General features: G+C 39.0%; 1 protein-coding gene across 7 annotated transcripts in view; it reads left to right on the forward strand.

Annotated features, from left to right (window-relative positions):
- The window catches only part of ZNF609 (zinc finger protein 609), a 225,007-nt gene that overhangs the window by 153,784 nt on the left and 52,633 nt on the right, over positions 1-18,590 (forward strand). The window lies entirely within an intron of this gene.

The following is an 18,590-nucleotide window of genomic DNA, read 5'->3' on the forward strand; positions in this document are numbered from 1 at the left end:
CCTAGGCAACAGGGAGCTGTTTACATGGTCTTGTTTGCAGACATCCAGTAAGCAGTTGGCTCACTGTAGAGTGCTGCTGCCCAAGGCTACCATCCAGACTTCTTGTATATTCTGCTTGCCCCAGAGAATAGAAACTCTTCTGTTTTGAAAGTTTGTAAACCTGAAAAATTAGGGGTGCAAAGGGATTTAACCAGGTATTTCAGATCCCTTCGTACCATCTGTGGCTATTTGATTTCAGTATACATTTTTAAAAAATATTTATTTATCATTTATTTTGCCTGCACCAGGTCTTAGTTGCAGCACACAGGATCTTCATGGCAGCATGCAGACTTCTTAGTTGCGGCAAGCAGACTCTTTAGTTGTGGCATGCATGCGGAATCTAGTTCCCTGACCCGGGATCGAACCTGGGCCCCCTGCATTGGGAGCACTTAGTCTTACCCACTGGACCACCAGGGAAGTCCCAGTATACATTCTTTTTGTAAAGAATCCAAGGCCTTGTCAAAGAATGTGTGGTTAGAGAGGCTGGCCCTCAGAGTCCCATCAGGTCTCTGCATCAGTAACCAGGCTTTCAAAATGTCCTCACTCTGAGGAGTTTAGAGGCCCAGAGGAGCACAGCTAATTATCTCTGATTATCATAAGCTATCTTGTCAGTCTGCCTGTGGAAATTAGGCATTTCATTCTAGTCATTCCAATTAAAAAAAAAAAACCTGTTTCTCTGAAAATTTTGTTGTGATTCAGTATTTATTTAAAGTTTTCCATGAAGTAGGTGCTGATGTGATACAGGTTAAGAATTCTGTGTTCTTGGCTCTCTCGTTGTTAGCAACATAGTGAAGTTTCAGCTTTCAGAATGACATTGCTGAATGAGGTTTTATTGTGTGCCTGAGACCATAATGCAAAAAATAGAAGAAAATAATCCTATTGTGTTAGAAACTGCTGCAGAGACAGTGATGAGAAAGTTGACCTAGAAGTTGACTCTGTATGTGTATATACAATATACAATCTGGAAATCACAAGTGGCTATCTCTGACTAAAAATGTCATCTGCCTGTGGCCAAACGTCTGAAAAGCCAGAGTCTGTTGGAATGACAGACATATCCAGATCACAGCTCTGTGCCACCAAGCAAACTTCAGGGCCTGTCACTTCAGTATATTGAAGATAGAAAACATCAATTTCCTGCCAATTTACTGTATTGTTCCCCTCTTTGTGGTAGTGACTTTCTCCAAGGGCAGTATGCTTTTCATGTATGTGAACCTGATAAAAACTGTGAGAGTGAGGCTAACGACCCTTTCAGTCTCCTGAGGACAATGGTTACCTTTTTATCTGAGGATTCCTGTTCTCCTCCCTGCCAGGGGATGTTAGCACACACACAAAATTTTTTTTTTTAATTGTTTGCTCTGAAACACTCTCTGTGTCATTGGCAGCCTATCACCAGTTTCCCCTGTTGCACACTTTCAATGCACCCTGTACTTTATTTCACAGCACTTATCACAATTCACAAATTTGTACATCATTGTATTTTTCTATTAATGTCTGTCTCTTCCACTGTTCTGCTCACCATTGTATCCCCAGTACTTAATGCCTGGCACCTCTAGTAGGCCCTCGCAAATGTTTATGTGAATGACTGGATGCTTGCACCATCTCATTGTCATTTCTGGATCTATGTTAATATATATCTCATAGATACTATAAAATCAGATACTTTGCAGAAGTCTATACCTTCTCTGGAACTCAGAATAAATATTACTTTCACCAAGTTTAAGTGACTCTAATTTATTTAAACCTGTAAGATGTTAGTCCTCCTACTTTTAATACCATATTTTCTCCCAGTTATCACATTGTGTTTCAGGGCTTATTACCTCTCTTCTTCTTTTTTTTTTTTTCTTTCATCCCAAGGGAAAGAGAACTGTTCTGCAATGATATACTCTACTTTTCTTTGCTTTCTGGCCATCCCAGAGGGCCTTCACCTGAACTGTCTGTTGGCAAAGGTCTGAATTGGGATTAGAACTGGTTCACATTCCTTTTCATCTTTAAACAGAGATTTCCTACCAAGATCATTCTCTGCAGATCTGTAAGATATAGTGTACTGAGTCAGTTTTCAAATTAATAATAAGAATTATATACAGATACTTAAAAAAAAAAATCCTTGCAGCCTTCTAGGTTTTTTGTCTGCTACCCCACCTTTTTATACTTTCCATCTCTTTGCCCAGCAAACTACTGTCTTCAAACTTAAAAACCCTTACAGGTTAGAGAGAAGTTATGAATGCTTGGCCTCTTAGGGGAATGGAGGATCCTGTGGTTTCTGTACAACTGAGCCACCTTGCTGAGAACAGGTGTAGAGGTCATGACCTCAGTTCTTCCTGATTTCTTTGCTTACCTGTCCTGCAGTGTTGCTTCTTTCTTTCCTATCTCTCACCATAAACTTTGCCTTGGAGGCATTGTGAAATTCCTGCAGATCCCATCTCTCTCTCTCTCTTTTTTTTTAATTCATTTATTTATTTATTGGCTGTGTAGGGTCTTCGTTGCTGCACAGGGGCTATCTCTAGTTGCAGGGAGCAGGGGCTACTCCCCGTCACGGTGGGTGGGCTCCTCATTGCCGTGGCTTCTCTTATTGTGGCTCACGGGCTCTAGGCATCTGGGCCTCAGTAGTTGCGGCACACAGGCTCTGTAGTTGTGGCACACGGGCCTAGTTGCTCCACAGCATGTGGGATCCCCCCAGAGCAGGGATTGAACCCATGTCCCCTGCATTGGCAGGCGGATTTCCAACCACTGCGCCACCTAGGAAGCCCCCCATCTCTTTTTAGGCTGTGATTTAACCTGCACTACAAAGATCCTCCTTAACTAGGCTCAACCTTAGGACTATTAAAAAGACTCAAGTATAACCTGGAGTGTCTTCATTGGCTTTTTTGAGACATATCCTTAGCATTTATGCAGAGGTCTGATTTCTCCTGATTTCACTTTGTCCCACCTCATTTCTAATCAGAATAACAGTTTCCAAGTCTACGTCTGGTTCACAAATCTTACCTTAACCCACAGTCCTGGAAAGAATGTGTAAGAAACCTCAGCAGACCATATACTTTTGTTGAGGCAAAATTGCCTACTGGTTTCTATGGCATTTTAAAGAAAAGCAAAGCTGACTTATTAGATAAGAATTCTAGGAAATGGTACAGATTCTCCTTTCTAGACTACAGCACTAAGTCAAAGGCCTTCAGTAGTGATATATTTTACTTTGGCAAATGTGCTTTCTAGATGAAAAGAGCCCTAGAGTGAAAATCAGGAGACCTCTGTATCTCTGCCAGTATTGTTGTGACCTCCAGCAAGTTCCTTAACTTCTTGGGACCGTAGTTACCTTATCTCTTAAGTATAGTTGAATTAGATGACCAATAAGGACATATCCAGCTTTTAAGTTATTAGAATCTATGGGTTAAACCTTGGAATCAGCATGGATCCAATACTAGTTGACTATGGCATCTTGAAAATGAATGGTTTCATATACCAATCATGAGAATGAAGACTGAAAACATTAATACCATTGATGAAATTTTATTATACGCTTGCTTATACAGAACAGAAAAAATTAATCTACTTACCTTGCCAGTCTCAAATTCAGGAAATCTCCACCTCCCATTTTTCAGCTCCTGATTCCAGACTGACAAGTGAAAGGATTCACAGAACTGAGCTGTTTTTGATGCAGGTTTATACTAGCTGACATAAACTGAGCTCACAATACCGCCTGGCAGTCCCTTCATCTCCCTATTGCATTCACATTCCACAGCACTTCGTTCTCAGAATTCCATTAGCCCAAGTCATTCTCGCTTCGTGCTCTTAAATAGCTAAGATCAAAGCCACCCACGTAAGTCCTCCAGCTTCCCTCCTCTTTATTAAAGTGTATTTTTCTTATTCTGTTGTTTCCTTTTTCTTTTCTTATTCTGAAGATTCTTTGACTTTATACCATGAATTTTATCTACTTTTTCCTTCATCTTCATTCTTTCCTTTTCTGTTTAAACTCTTCGCCTCTCTAATGCTTCCTTATAGTGAAAATATTTCCCTCATCTTCGCTACCCCTTTGAACTACTGACCTCTCCCCTTTTCTTCTCTACTTGCTATATTGCTCTTTTCACCTGCCCGGTATCATCTAACATCTTGCCATCAGACTTCTTCTGCTACCATTTGACTGAAACATTTCTCATGCTAATGATCATCTGTTTTGCAAAGGTCTTTTCTCAGTCCTTCCTAGGCTTTTAGAAGCTCTACTATTCCTTCATTCTTGGAACTCTCCTCTCTTGCCTTTGTAATATTGCACTTCACCAAATTTCCATGTTTCTTTCTAATTGGTTATTCTCTTTATTTTGTGTCAGTCCCTCTTCCTCCTTGTATTCATTAGGTCAGGAACTCCTGATGGGTTTTAGGATGCTGAAATATTGGTCATTTCTGTCCTGTTGTCTTCTGGGTGGGACCTGTGGCAGCTGGTGCCCTACTCCCTTTCCTCCAGACAAGCAGCCTCATCCACAGTGTATTTTTTCATTTACTGTGTGTGCCACAGTGGGCAAAGTTGAGGAAGCACTGACTTAACAATGGGATTTGGCTGCTAGGAACAGAAAGTGAAGTAATGATGATGTATGAAAATTCTGAAGGTAGACAGCCTAAGGCTGGTATGATGGCTTCACAATGGAATCAATGTTCCAGGCTCCTTAAAGTTACTTATTTATTGCAAAATTGCTAATGTAGCTCTAGCCATCACATGTACTCTCCAGGCTTGAAAATGAAGAAGAGTAAAATAGCATCTGCCTCCCACCTAATAGATTTCCCTTTGACAAGCTTTTGAAAAAGTTTACAAACCCCTGGTTTTGTGTATTACATCTAATACATTGAAAACCCCGTCAGGGTTTTTTTTTCCCCTTTCAATAACCTTATATCCTTTAAAGAATTCAAGAAAGTAGTTTATTATATATACCTGGATACTTAACATTTCTGTTGTTCTTCCTCCATTCCTGATGTTCCGAGTCCCCTCTATTGTTTCCCTTCTGTCTGAAAACTCTCCTTTATTAATTCTTTTAGAGAAGGTCCACTGCCTATTAATTCTCTGAGAACATCTTTATTTCACTTTTATTCCTAAAAGATATTTTTTTCTTAGATAGAAATTTAGGTTTACATTTCTTTCAGCACTTTAAAAATGTTTCATTTCCTTTTAGCTTTCAAGGTTTCTGAGAAATACACAGCCACTTAAATTATTGTTCCCCTGTAAGTAATATGTCATTTTCCCCTGGTTGCTTTCAAAGCTTTTCTGTCACTTTCAGCATTTTGATTATGACGTGTAATGAGTCTAACATGGACTTCTTTGGGTTTATCCTGTTTCGGGGTTCACTTAGCTTCCTGAGTCTATGAATTTCCTTCTTCAAATTTTGGGAGACTTTGACCATTACTTCTTAAGACATTTGTTCTGTACCACCCTCTTTCTCCTCTCCTTCTAGGACTACAATGACATGAATGTACACCAATCCTTGTTTCCACCCACAATTCCTATGTGTCTTTTATTCTTTATTAGGCTATAAGATGGTTGAGGCCAGGAACTGCATTTTATGTATCATTGTATTTCCCCAAGGACTAATTCATTCTGTACACAAAAAGTAAAATAATCAGTAAATATTGGATTAATAAAATTTTGCCTTTTACCCATGTGTTTCAGGCACACAGGTAAAAATGGTAATTTTTTGGTAGCCTCTCTCAGGTTCATTTGCTATAATGTATTGATTAAAAATAATAAGGGATTTTGTAAGGTACTTTCTTTTTTTAAGAAACAGTGGCTTCTACCATCAGTCTTTTGAAATTATAAAAGTCAGAGCTAGAACCTTCAGATATTTTCAAAGGAAATGGTTTAAAGTTAGAGGACCGTGAGCATGGAGGAACCTTAGAAGCAGTCATAAGAAGTGAGAGGTGTTGAGTGGGCAGGCCCCAGCCCCCACCTCTACTACCCAACCAGATGCAACCCAGAGCAGTTCTACTTTTAGGTAATTTACATGTTAAGCGCCTTTGTAAAACTATATTTGAAGAGGATTCTGCTGTTTAAAAAAAAAAAAAGTTTTGATAATCATTTATCTAGGTTCACTGTCCCACTCCATGTAGAGATCCCTCTTATAACGTCTCTAAAATTCTTTCTTCTCTGGTCTTCTTAACCAAAATATGAGAAAGACAGAAGTTGTAGTGCTGTAAGATCACATTTTTGAAGCTGAAGTGAGTGCATCTCCCTTGTATGCCAGAGGGTATGAAAAGCTCAATGATAAGCTTGGCCTATCTTCCACAGCTGAATTCTAGCTTAATGATTTGGTGGTGAAGAGAAAGTTTTCAGTTTTTGCGCTTGGTAAAGGTTTTATCATATATGTGCACAAACAAACATGGATAAAGTTACTAGTCCAACAACTAGGAGTGTCTGCAGTTGTTTGAGATGAATTGTTTCAAGGAATAATAGTGCCCTAAAGGCATAGTAGTGCAGAACAAGTATCTCTGAACTAGAGTCTAGAGAGTTGAATTCCAGAACAGATTATGCATTTAGCTAGCAGTGTGAACTTGGATAAGTCTCTGAACTTCCCTTGGCCTTAGATTTCTAATTTATGGGGGCTTGGGTTAGATCCGACTTGTCCAGTAGAACTTTTTGTGGTGGAAATATGCTCTCCAAAACGATAGTCTAGTGACACATGATATTGGGCACCTGAAATGTGGCTCGTGAAACTGAGGAACTGAATTTTAAATTTAATTGAATTTAAATATTCATATATAGCTAGTGGTTTACCATGTTGAACATCATAGGCACTAGGTGGTCTTTAAATTACATATACTCTAAAAGTGTATATATGCTCTGAGATAGAAAGAAGAAGAATCTGTGGGAGGAGGATGAGGGTGGGTAAATAGCTGACATCTACACCAGGGTGACTTCTGTGTACTCTGGCCCCTGTTACCTAGCAGAACAGGTGGCCCTGCTTCAAACTCTGTGGTTGAGCCCTGTACTTTGGTCTGTGGGACAAAGTTTTCTCATTATCAGAGTAATAGGCAGTGGTTTTGCTTAGCAGGAAGTTAGTTTGCCTGTGGTAGCTCCGCTGAGAACCTGCCTTAGCGGTTCTTCATTCTCAGCTGATTACAGATCCCGACTGTGGGTCTTTGTCCTTCTCACTAAAAGGAAGAGGCTATCTATTAATCTTTCATGGAATTGGTAACCTTGATAGTTACCCTTGGTTTATTCTGTGTGACTCTGATGTAGGAAAGTATGTGAGTGAACTGTGAAATAGTTAATTTTAGATATTTGTGTTGGAAAGTTAAGATGGTTCTCAGCTACTGATTTCTCTTTTTCCTTGGCTATAATTAACACTCCTTCACCTTCCATCTTGCCTCAGGCAGCACTTACCTGGAGAAAGATGGTGCACAGTGACTAGGGTTTCCCCACTGCTTAGCCAATTGCTTACTAGCCTGACTCCTGCAGAAGCAGCTCTACCAATAGCACAGCCATAAAGAGCCTAGCAGCCGTTGTCTGGCACCACACATCTTCATAGCAACAGACCACCACATGGCAACAGCAGCCACACAAAGGAAACATTAGGGAAATCAATACTTACTTTCTCCCAACCCCTCCTCTACACAAAACAACGGCCAACACATTCTTCCCACCTAGTAGTTTACTCCCAGGGGTTGCTTTAGGGCAGTTACATGTTTAAACACCCCTATGGATTATGTTATCTGTCCACTGTCATATATATTTAAAGCCTGAAGCCCTAAGGAAAAATTTCAGTTACTGACTTTTTTGAGTTTCATTTTGCAAACTGTAAAATAATCTCCAAAGGAGAGAAATTCTTTTGTGCACTCTTATCCACCTCCTCCCTGCCTGCCAGCAGAGGACAGTCAGACAGTAAGTTGGCCAGCCTGCAGGCTTGCAAGGGTTATTTCAAATAAGATCCTTTTGGTATTTCAGTAACAAAACCCTCTCAGATGGGCTCCAGGGAGACCTATGTTGTTACTAGTGCCATCCTTTAACAAATAATTTAGTTCCTGATACTTATGTATGACCCCCGGAAGTGGTACTTAGGCAGTATAGTTCTGATATAAACTGAGGCTAATCACTAGCCCCTGCTGATTCAGCTTCGGCATATGATTCCAAGGGGGAAAACGCTCCATTAGAGACCGTGTTTTCTTGCCCTGTCAATCAGGTTATTTAACTGGTCTGGGATTAAGTTTGCTCATTTGTAAAATGAGGAGGTTGGACTGCATATCTATGTGGTCCTTCCAGCTCTGATGTTTACAATTCTGTGATCATTTGTGTGGGACAGAAGAGAGAACTGTCTTTGTTAATCATTGGTTGTGGCGAGATCTGCTAGAAGATGTTGTGCCCTCCTGTTTCAGTGCTTACACTACGAAAAGCAGGTCCTGGCCCTGCCCTGATTGATAAAGCTGCTCTAACAATAATGGGCAGAAGCTGTTACCAAACTTGGCAAACTAGCCTTTTTCTCCCACAGCAGTAGTTTCAGACCAGTTCAGGCAGAGCTTTGCTTGCAGGTCGCTGCTGCTGCTGCCTCTTAGTGATACCAGTGAGATTTTCTCTCTCTTTCTCTTTCTCTCCACACCCCCTCTCTGTCTCTGACTACTCTGTGAAACAGGAGGCTGTTCTCTACCTCTTCTGGTACTTCATTATCCCATCTCCCTTAGGCTTTACAGAACAAAGAAATCGTAGGGCATCAACTTTATAATTTAGGCAGCTGGAGATAATTTTCCGAGGATAGGGTGGGTAGGTAGCTGATTCCCCCTGGCACGAAGCAGCACTGCTAAATGGCCATGTGTTTTGTCTGCCAGGCTTAGGCTTTGTTAGGCCCATTTAGGCGTCTCTGTGTTTGAGTTAAATTATAGTGGCAAACCAGGCCCATGTACTTTTAGAGGGTTAGGGGTTAGGAAAAAATGGAAAGTGTGTCATTTATAGGCCCTGCTACTTGCTAATTACATAAGGAATTTTTGTTTAAACCACTGTCCCTATGCTTACTCCTGCCAGATCCTTTATTTCCCTTAGTTGCTGCCTTCATGGCCTTCTCCCATAGCAACAAGGTCTATGACAAAAAGGCTGTGGTGAGAAATTGAGTAGTTCCCCTCCCACAAGTTGTACTCTGTTTTCTCTTTAGGATGTCTAAAAGAGCCTGAAAAACTGCTATCAAATAATTTTCTACCCCCATTGAACTCATAATCAAATGAAACTTTTAACCCTGAACTAATTCAGTGAACAACCTGCTTTCTCCTTATTTGACTCTGATTATTCTCATCTTTTGAAAAATTTCCCATATCATTCAGTACACTTGAAATACAGTGCATCTTCCCATTAAGCAAGCTCCCCTCTGGTTTTTAGCTTTTACCCTGCTCCTTAGAATTGTTGTATTTAAAAAATCTCCCAGAATTGAGTATCAATATGGAAAAAGAATGGGTGAAGAAAATGGGAACCCCCCCCCCCTTACTTCCATATGCTGTTGCTTTAGATACTCGACTGGTCTGCCACCCTGAAGGTTAGACAGACTGCTTAAAGTATAGAACTAGTCTGCATTTCAGCTGATCCTGGCACTGATCTGCAAGAGTCACAAACCCCAAAGGTTTTGTTTTTGTTTTTATGTTAATAGGTCTTATTTAACAAAAATGTAAATGTAAGTATCTACACAAATCATAAGCATACAGGTCCTTGAATTTTCAAGGTTAGTGTTATCCCTTTTGTTATTCATTTAATTATATATGGCTGTGTTCGATTTTCATTGCTGTGCACGGGCTTTCTCTAGTTGCAGAGAGTGAGGGCTACTCTTTGTTGATGTGTGGGTTTCTCATTGTGGTGGCTTCTCTTGTTGTGAAGCACGGCTCTAGAGCTCATACTCAGTATTTGTGGCACATGGGCTTAGTTGCTCCATGGCATGTAGTATCTTCCTGGACCGGGGATTGAACCTGTGTCCCCTGAATTGGCAGGTGGATTCTTAACCACTGGGCCACTAGGCAAGTCCCTCCATTTTGAACATAAATAGAATATGTACTTTCTATTTTCTTATGTATTTGTATTCCTTTGTAGCTATTCGACATTATGCCAGTGAAATTCATCCATGTTGTTGCATGCAGTTGTACTTTGTTTATTCTCGTTATTTTACAGTATTTCATGAATATAATGTGAACATAACACTGCTTATTTTCAGTTGTTGATGGACATTTGGGTTGTTTTTAGTTTAGGGGTATTGTGAAAAATGTTGCTGTGAAAATTTTTGTACACGTCTTTTGGGGAAATATATGTACACATTTCTATTCTATGTATACTTAGGAAAGGAATTCCTAGGTCATAAGGTAGGCATATGATCAGCTTTAATGGATGTTGCCAGTGTTCTAAAGTGTCTGAACCGATATACGCTCCTGCTTCCAATTAGAATCCTGGTTGCTCTGCATCCTTGCCAATATTTGACCTTATGTCTTTTTCATTTTAGTCATTCTGATTGGTGTGTAGTGGTATCTCATTGTGGTATTAATTTGCATTTCCATGATAAGTCATGAAATTAAGCATCTTTTCATGTTCTTATTGGACATTTGGAAATCTCATTTTATGTTCAAATCTTTTGTCTATGTTTGAATTGGGTTGTATGCTTTCTTCTTACCGATTTGTTAGGAGTTCTCTGTATAGTATGGTTAAGAGTCCTTTGTCAGATATATGTATCAAAAATATCTTCTCCTGTATCCTACCTTTTCATGAATGAAAGTTCTTTGTTTTTACAAAGTCTAGTTTATCTTTTTTTCTTTTATAGTTAGTGCTTTTTGTGTCCTGTTTAAGAAAACTTTGCATTTCCCAAAATAATGAAGATATTCTCCTATTTTTTTTTTGCTGAGAACTTTGTTTTTCTTTTCATATTTAGATCTGTAATGTATCTGAATTTGATTTTTGTTTAGGGTGTGAATTGGGAGTCAAGATTCTGTTTTTTTCATATGGATACCTAATTGACCCAGCACTTTATTGAAAAGACCATCCTTTCCCCCACTGCACTTCAGTGTCACACAAGTCATAAATCAAGTGACATATGAGTGGGTTTATTTCTGGGCTCTCTCTTCTGTTCCAGTCATCCATTTGTCTAGTCTTGTGTCAGTGCTACACTGTCTTAATAACTATAGCTTTATACATCTTGATACCTAGTAGTGTAAGTCCTCCAACTTCATCATACTTATTTAAGATTGCCTTGGCTATTCTTGGCCTTTTGCATTTCCATATAAATTTTAGGATCAGCTTGTGAATTTTTACTTGGTGGGGAAAAACCTGTTGAGATTTTGGTTGGGATTACATTGAATCTGCAGATCAAGTTGGGGAAGACCTAAGGTTTTATCCTTTTATTTAAGCTTAGTATTACTCATTTGGGGGGCAGTGCAAAATCAGAGCAAGTCAGTGATATCACTTGAGGAGCTTGTTTAAAATACATGTTAGCTATCCCCCACTCATATTCTGAATCATCAGGTTCAGGATGGAGCTTGGGGGCATGTTTATTGTGCAAATAGCTCCTCAAGATTTATGATTTGCTGCCATCACCACTGTTCTCCACCCACCATGCTGGTGAACCACTTACCTAGAGTGTTATCTCCTTGGCTAGTGGCAGTAATTCACTGAGGCTAGTTAAAGTAAAACCTGACTTCTTTAATCAATACCAGTCTGCTTTTGAGGCTGTATTAGTGGGCTGCCATAGCAAAGTACCAAAAATTGGATGGCTTAAAACAAATTTATTGCCTTATGGTTCTGGAGGCTAGAAGTCAGAAATCAGGGTGTTGGCAGAGCTCTCTCTGATGATTCAAGGGAAGAATTTTTCCTTGCCTCTTTTAGCATCTGGCGTTTGCCAGCAGTCCTTGGTGTCCCTTGGCTTGTAGGTTTCATCACTCCAGTCACATGGCTTTCTTTTCCCTATGTCCCTTCACATTTTCTTCTCTCTGAGTCTGTCACTGTATTCAAATTTATCCTTTTTATTAGGACACCAGTCATATTGGATTAGAGCCCACTTAAATGACCTCATTTTTAACTTGACTGTCTCTGTAAGGACCCTATTTCAAAATAAGATCACATTCGGAAGTACTGGGAGTTTGGACTTCAATAGATCTTTTTTGGGAGGGACACAATTCAGTCCATAACAGAGGCCATCAAAAATTTCAGAATAATTATTGTCACAGGTTAGAGAAAGGAAGGAAATCTAGAACTGCTTATAATAATGAGAGGCATTACTTCCCAAGCCAGTCTGGGCAGAAGAGCGTCCACCCCCTGATCCCAGCTGTTCCTCTCCTGCCTTACTATTCCCCTCTCCTGCCTTACTATTCCCCTCTCCTTGGCACTGAGAGCCTCAGTGTGGTTCAGTTCTCTGCTAACAAACTCTGAAAATGCCAAGTGGAGATTACCAGAAAGAAAGAGAAGCTTCAGCAGTTAGCTACATCTCTCAGTCTCTAAGCTGAAGAAGGCTGAAAGGAAAAATACCTCTTGTAGGCTAGCCTCTAGCTATGTTCTTATCTTGATTCTTCCTACTAGGTCATAAAGCAGTAAACTGTGGACAAGCGTGATTCCATCTCAACCCCAGGCAAGTTTTCCTCAAAGCTGTCCCATTGAGATGATATGTTCCTTCTTACTCCCAGTGGTTTTCAGACAAGGACTCTAGCTGGACAAGCAAAGGCATGATGGCCTCTGCTGAGCCATCTCTCACTATGGGTATACACTGTGTGGTTACCTTACCAAGAGGAAAGAGAGGATGTGAGATTTAAGGGTGTGGTAAACCAGCCTTTGTTGCACTTACACAGTTTCCATGGTGTGGGAACTTGTAGGTGGGAGGAGGCACTATATCAGATCTTCAGCTTTCCTCCCCAGCCTCCTGGTCCCCACAGTCTGGGGGTGGAGTGGTTTACATTTGGTGGATGTTCCACTTTTGCCTTCCATCTCTAACCTATACTAAGATATAGTTTTCTTTTCTTGCTTAGAGTTTTAGCAGCATCAGATCTACCTAACCTACTCTCCAAATTGGTACTTGCCTGATAATGGTTTCAGCTGGCCTCTATTATACTTTTACCTGAATTTCTATGGATAGGAAATTCCATAGTCATGTGAGACTGGTTCCAGGATGATGGGTGTTACCTTTGTGCTTTGGCTCATTCCTCCCCAAAAGATCTCAGAAATAAGGGTTTAGGATTTTTGTTCCCTGTCATTCCTAGAACGCTTTTGCTGCACATTAGAATGTGGGGGCCGGGATTTAAAAAGCCCTGATGCTTCGGTCTCATCTAGTTAAATGAAATCAGAGTGGTTTAGGTGGGAGCCAGGTGTCAGTAATTTTTAAAGATCTCCAGGTGCATCCAATGTGCAGCAAGTTGGGAGCTGCTGCTCCATAGGTTTCACACATTTCTACAAGAAGACTTTGTCCCAGATTGCCTTACTGGATAACCTCACAGATTTCTACTTAGAATGTAAGTAAAGAGCTCCTGGGAAGTATAAATTCTTTTCTGAACTATCCTCTCTAAAGGAATAATAATCACATTTCTACCTTTGGGTTTCTGGTTTTGAAAGATCCATGTATGATTTGATCCTTCCCTACAGGCAGATCCATGAGTTGTAGATGAATGGATTGCCAGGATAAGTGAGATAAAAACCTGGAAATGTTGCTGTTAAGCTGATTTTAGGTTCTGCCTGCATGAGGTTTGTTAAGACATAGGAATTTACAGCATAGCAAAACATTCTCTCTAATAATTTTCACTGTAGTAGACAGATTTGGGACTAGAGTTTCCCTTGAAATATGGTGTTCTTTACCAAAGTTCCTGATATTACTACATGGCAAACCCATAAAAAAGTGGTTTTCAGGTAACAGCCAATTTAGGAAAAAAATTTTAGTTGGTAGATTAACCACAGATGGGCCTAATTTTCCCTAGTTTTTTCAAAATTTCTGCATGCTACTCACTCTTGTGAATTTCTGATTATATTTACCCTTTCCCTGTATCTGATTTGAACTTTTGTCCTGGAAGAAACAGTGCTGAGAAGTCTGCATAATCTCTAATCATTTGGCAAGATTAAATATTAGACAGTAGTATACCAGAGATCAGCTATGGGAAGTGAGCAATTCCTACATTCTCCGAGTTGGGGCTTCCACAGAGGTAATTGCACCCGCAGTTCCAAACCAGCCTTCCTTCACAGACATCCTCTTATAACTCCCTCCTCTCAGTCCTAGCCAGTTTCCTGCACTATATTGCTACAGGCCAAGCTGCAGCTATGCTTACAAGTTTCCAGAAACTGTGGCTTATTTACTTTCTTATGATCTCTTCCACTATCGCTGTCTCTAGAGAGGACTAGAAAACCTGAAGCTAGTATTGACTGGGAGCTGAGATCTGTTGCAGATGCATCCTCCTCCTTCTTGCCCTCACTCCTCTAACGTCAGTAGACAAACATGTCTGTCTTTCTCCTTTAGAAAGAACTTGAAACTACACAGAGCCCATTAGCAGGCCCTTGATCATTTAGTGGTGGCTAAAAGGACCTTTGCCCCATATAAGAGGCTTGGGGAGAGTAAAGAGGAGTTTACCAGGAAAGCAAAGAAAAGAGCACAGCTGAAGGTATATTCAGCTTCTATAGAAAAGGACTAAATTCAGCAACAATTTGGCACCAGTATAAAAAAGTGTCAGCAACAACCATTAGTGTTTATTGTTAACCACTTCCATTAGCTCTTTTTCTAAGGTGACAAGCTTTTTAAAAAAGAAGAAAATAACAAAAAAACAGAAACAGGGGTCTTTTAAAAATAACAGATGATAGAACTGGTGTTTACACACCCAGAAATAAATCTCTTTACCAGAGCTTCTCTTGAGATGTGAATCTTGGGGGTCATTTGTAAATTGCATAATTTACAATTTGATACCAAAGGACTGTTGCCAAGTGTACTAGTTTTTAAGTCTAAAGTGGACGCTGTACACATGATCTGACATGCCTTCTGTAGTTGGGTGAGCCAAACTGATGAGCTCTTGATCTAGTGGGTAGCTTTGTTTTCATTACGGAAGTTGGTAAGTTGAAAGTTTGAAGTAAAGAAGCCTTTTTTTTTTTAGAAAAGTATTTGCAAATCATATATCTGATAATGAATTAATATCCAGAAAATATAAAGCGCTCCTACACCTGAACAACAGAAAACAGAACAGCCCAATTCAAAACTGAGCAAAGGACTTGATGTTTTGCCAAAGAAGATGTACAAATGACCAATAAGCATATGAACAGATGCTCAGCATCATTAATCATAAGAGCAATGCAAATCAAAACCACAGTGAGATACCACTTCATATCCCACTAGGACGACTTTATTTTAAAAATGGGAGACTGTGTGGAGAAATTGGAACCTTTGTGGACCACAGGTGGGAACGTAAAATGTTGCAGCCATTGTGGAAAAACAGTTCGGTCGTTCCTCAAAAAGTTAATCATAAAATTAACAAATGATCTAGCAATTCTGCTTCTAGGTATGTACCCAAAAGAGTTGAAAACAGGTGTTTAGACAAAACTTGTATGCAAACATTCATAGCAGCATTATTCACAATAGCCAAAAGATGTAAACAACCCAGTGTCCATCAACAGATGAATGTATAAACAAAATGTGGTATGTACTTGCAATGGAATACCAATAGAAAGGGATGAAATTCTGATACATGCTACATGTGGATAAACTGTGAAAATGTTTTGCTAAGTGAAGTAAGCCAGACACAAAAGAACAAATATTGTATGGTTTCACTTACATTGAAGTATCTATAATAGGCAAATTTATAGAAACCGAAAGGAGAGACTAGAGTAACTAGGTAATATGGGGCAGAGGGAATAGTTACAGAGTTTCTGTTTTGGGTGATGAAAAAGTTTTGGAAATAATAGTGATGGTTCCCGGCAAAAAGTAACAGCTTTTTATTGTTGGAAATTTGGGAATTGAAGAAAAAGGAGAAATCCTAAATCACAAAGAAGAAAATCATAAATCACCCAGAGATAGAAGCCACTATTATGATTTCGTTATGTTATACGTACACTTTTTTTTTTTTTAACAAATTGGTACCCGTCTCTGTATATTTGTAATCTTTGTTTATAGAGGAAAATACCATGAACATTCTCCCATAACATTAAATGGTCTCCTATAACATTTTAAATAACTATGCATTATTCCATGTTAAGTATTTATCATGGTTGATTTAGGTAAGTTATATCCTTTTTTTAACGGCTTATAAAAAGATACTCATAAAAGTTTGCAGCTCTTTGAGAACTGAGCTTTGTTTCTCATATCTTCAATAAAACTCACAGACAAAGGAAACACATTATAATTGGCCTTCCATATCCACGGGTTCTGAATCCACAGATTCAACCAAACATGCAACGAAAATATTCAGGAAAAAAAATTCCAGAGAATTCCAAAAAAGCAAAACTTGAATTTGCCACTCACTGGCCAACTGTTAACTGCCTTTTGCTTACTCTGACTTTTGCTTTATTTACAACTATTTACATAGCTTTTACATTGTATTAGGTATTGTAAATAATCTAGGGATGATTTAAGGTATGTGGAAGGCTGTACATAGGTTATATGCAAGTACTGTGCCATTTTATGTAAGGGACTTGAGTATCCTTGGATTTTAGTATTGGGCAGGTGGGGGGTGTTTTAGAACCAATCCCCTGCAGATACTGAGGGATGACTGCTTGTTTCATAATAACCGTGCAGCTTTGGCCTTTTGAGTTTCTGTTCCCTACTCTTTTTCTGTTTCTATTCTCTTGGTGCCTTTTGCTTACTCTGACTGTTGCTTTTTGCCTCTCTGCTCCATATATTTTTCCCTTTTCCACCAGTATTCAGTTTTATTGCTGCTTCTATTTATTTTCTGGTAGAGAGAGGTCAAAAGTAAAATCAATAACCTGTTTCTTAGCCAAAAATAAACCTGTAAGTGTTGATGTCTTTCACTCTAGTCCACAGTTTTATTCTCAAGTACAGTACATGGACTGTTTAGTGTTTTGCACCTGGAAATGTGAGCTGTTGAGAACCAAGAAAGTGTATCTTCATCTTGCGAGACAGCATAGTTAAAAATACAGGCTTTAGTTTAGAGCCAGACTGATTTGGATTCAGATCCTGGCTTTGCATCTTGTTTAGCTATGTAACATTGGAACAAATTGCTCTAAGCTTCCATTTCTTCATCTGTACAATGGGAATGATAATACCTTGGGGGTTGTTAAGAGGATTAAATATGAAATAATATATGGAAGACTTAAACTCAGTAAATGGAAACTATTATCTTGAAAGCCATCAAGCCTTCACAAGAAATAATATACACCCCACCCCACCCCACCCCACATACACACAGAAAAATCAGAGAAAGCAGCAAAGGATTTAACCCATTGTGTGTGGAATAAGCATCTTTTTGTATCATTAGAGTTTGGGAAACCTCTTCAACAACTTGAGTGAAATTATATTGGAGTCTAAATCTTAATTGAGTGGGCATATTCAGTATGTGATGATGGTTAAGGTCTAGGATGCTACTGATGGTTCATCTCATAGATTGAAGTGGAAGATGGATACTTACTGCAAAACCTGCAACAAATTTTGTCTGACAGCAGGGCATTAATAAAAGGCAAGAATTTGAACTGACCGCAGCTTTGGTTGGACAAATTCAGATATTTGCTTTTAAATATGAGCCAAATATAATAAAACGTGTTGGGTTTTTACAGTCAATGTTTAACCCTTAGATGATTTTGAAGAAGTAGAATTTTAACTTAAAATGGAGCATCAGAAATATAAGACCTCCTTTAGTTGTATTTGTTGTTAAAAAAAAATCTAAATCTTTACACTATATTTTAATACTGTAAACTCATTATTGCTGTATAGGATGTTGTCACTTAGGCTTACTAACACTCCTTCCCAAAACTCTAACATGCCCGCATGCACACGCACACCCATGCTGCTGGAAATCTGGTGAACCACACTGGATCGACAACCAGAAAGTAACTGAAATTTTTAAGTAAGTAATTGAGGAGTTCCTATTACACTGTCATCTCATCAACCAGAGGTGAGATCTGGTGCCTATCCAAACCCTGCCTTGATGGGTTGAACCGGTATTGGGGTTGTTTATTCTGTGCAGTCGTTACTGAGTACCTGCTAAGTATTTATGTAGGGAAAAGAAAAAGATGTAGATGTTACCTCTTCTAATACAGCATCATTGGGGTTTTTTGGGGAGGGAGCACAGGTTACTTTTCATTTTTTACATGCATATATAGTGGCTCAGTAGAACCAATTTGACAGTCCAGAAATAGGCCCTAGTTTATGAGCAAACTAAGGGAAATGGAAAGGATTTTTTAGTAATAGGTATTGGGGAAACCCTCTGTGAGGGAAAAAAGTGGATTTACAGACCCATCTTACACTATCTAACATAAATTTATATAAAAGGATTCAAATCTTGAATCATCACGTGTACACTTTAAATATCTGACAGTTTTATTTGTTAATTATACAAAAAGAAAAAATTTTTAAAGGATTTAAAAAATAAAAATAAAGAATTTCCAAAATAGGAAAAAAATAAGTCTTTAGGTATGTACATGTATGTGTATATAAATATAC

The sequence above is a fragment of the Hippopotamus amphibius genome, chromosome 2 (assembly GCF_030028045.1).
Source record: "Hippopotamus amphibius kiboko isolate mHipAmp2 chromosome 2, mHipAmp2.hap2, whole genome shotgun sequence".
Taxonomy (NCBI): Eukaryota; Metazoa; Chordata; class Mammalia; order Artiodactyla; family Hippopotamidae; genus Hippopotamus; species Hippopotamus amphibius.